We start from the raw sequence: 2,468 nt of genomic DNA, 5'->3' as shown, positions 1-2,468 counted from the left end.
TGCTGCTTTCCAGGGAGGCCCCTCTGGCAGGTGCAATAAGGCAGGAGCAGGCTTGGGAGCATGAGAAGAAGGCCATGTTGTTTTGAAGATTTAAACAAGGTAATAACCATAAGTCACTTAACCCTGTGGCTAGCATACAGTGTGTGCACTATAAATCGTATCATTCATTACTGACTGTTATTATGATCAGATGATGTGAATGAGAGGAAAGGACACATCTCAGAGCCTGAGTGAGAGGGACTGAGTGAGGGAGGAATGGAGATAACAGATCAGGGCAGAGGTCAAGGACTGAGAGAGAGTAGAGGTGACTCCTGGATGAACTCCACGGCACAGGCTGTCCTGGGGAGGGGAGGGAAGAGGTGTGGGGACAGGTGGCCTTCTGTTTGCCTCTGACAAGCTCCACATAGTCGCTTGTTTGTGGAAGTAGCCAGGGCATGCAGCACAGTTCTTGGCACATGTAGGAGCTTGCAGCAAACATTGATGCCCTGCCCGCATCTCCTAAGCTTTACTATTTTAAGGCCACTTGGCCTGATTTCTAACTGCCATGTTTACATTTCTTTGCCTGAGGACTTCTTTTGTTGCCAAAGCCTGGTCACTGAATGGAAGACCAGAAGTGGGGGAATTAATTATGCTGGAAAAGCATCGGCCAGTCAACCCATGACGGCATGTCAATGCCCCAGCTCCCTCCCCTCTCTGGAGGGATCCGTGTGGGACACAGGCTCTGCACCGAATCTCAGAGGTCACCATAGGGGGAACGTCATAATGCATCTTTCACTTTTGCATGCCTCTCCAGATGTTTTCTTCACCTCCCAAACAGACTGCTAGTACCTACATCTTTTTATATTAAAGATTTTTTAAATTGATTTCAGAGAGGAAGGAGAGGGAGAGAGAGCGATAGAAACATCAATGATGAAAATCATTGATGGGCTGTCTCCTGCACACCCCCCTACTGGGGTTCGAACCCACAACCCGGGCATGTGCCCTGCCCGGGAATTGAACTGTGACCTACTGGTTCATAGGTTGATGCTCAACCACTGGGCAACACTGGCCGGGCTTGAATTCTTACCTGAGGGTCTGCTTCTGGGAGAATCCACACTGAGCCAGTGACCTCTAGCTGGTTGTTGGATAATGAGTAAATGCATGAGCTGGACCCAGCCAGCACCACTTGATATGACATTCCTCACGTCCCCTGCGCACAGTTAGCGAACGGGGTGTCCCTGGACTCAGAAACACCCCCTTCTCCCAAGTGTCCCAGAAACTCCAGACGTGGCCCCCAGTCATTGCCCTTTGTCTGGGTTGCTGCTTCTTTTCCTGGCATGATCTAGAGGGAGAGGAGGGTTTCAGCTGTCGAGTCCCCCGTCCTGGGCCATTCTGCTTGGCCACTCCTCTTGCACCATGACCTTCCCTTCACTACATTTCTGCAGAGCCTGCCTCTCTCCATTTCTCATCCTTAATGGTTCTTTAATGGAATCAGTCAAGAAACACATCAGATATTTGTAGCTTTATCTCCAAGAAAGGCTGAGAGGATGGGAGAGCAGTGCCTGTCATGCAGAACACAAAGCTATGTGCAGCGGAGAGCGAGAATCTGGGTGTCCAGGGAATCCAAGCCACCGCCGAGCCTTTCCTCGGGGAAATTTGTTAAACAATCTGCGGGTCCTGTACAATTAGATGACAACATTAATTTGCAAATAGGAAGGGCGATGGTGACAGCACTATAATTTATGTCTTCGGTAACCGGCTCATGCCCAGCGTCAGCATGGATCCATTGCGGTTCGATCTCGCCCCGCGTTTTCACATTTTTGCATTTATATTGGGTATGTGAGTGACAAAATAGAGCATGTGACAGGCCGGGTTGTTGTCAGCTTCATTCTCTGATCGCCGATCGCCCCGGTTTTTTGATAAGATAATTACTCCATTTCGTGTGTGTTTCTCACTTCTCATGGCAAATTGGGCAATGTTGGGCTGTCTCTGAGCATTTCTCCGCATGCATTTGCAGAGGGAAGGAGCAGGTAGCTGTGGCTTTGTGACTTGAGCTGGGCAGTTTCCCAGGTAGGCAAAGAACATTCTGGAACCTCTAGGCTGCCAAAAACCTCTAAAGTCCTCTTATTCATCTCATAATCATACATCACCTTGCCTCCCTAGCATCACCATATACCATCACCCTCCTATTAGAGGGGCCATATCATTTATTGTTCAAACTATAACCCTTTTTAGGGGTACAGGGAGGATGAAGAGGTCGCTATTAATAACGACCCTGCGATGACAGGTGTAAATTTGGCGGACTGGTATGTACGGATGTGTCCCTTCCATGCTTGGGCAGCCCTTGTGATGGGGGACTTCTTTAAACTGACAAAGTGTACGTGTCGAAAATCTATCTTAAAAAACCCTCATGTTTAGTGGGAAAATACGCATTTATCTTAAAATTAAGACACGGATATCTATTTTAACTCTTTGCCCCCTTTCCCCCC

This window comes from Myotis brandtii, unplaced genomic scaffold, assembly GCF_000412655.1.
Source record: "Myotis brandtii unplaced genomic scaffold, ASM41265v1 scaffold486, whole genome shotgun sequence".
NCBI lineage: Eukaryota > Metazoa > Chordata > Mammalia > Chiroptera > Vespertilionidae > Myotis > Myotis brandtii.
Note: the sequence above shows the minus strand (reverse complement) of the source record.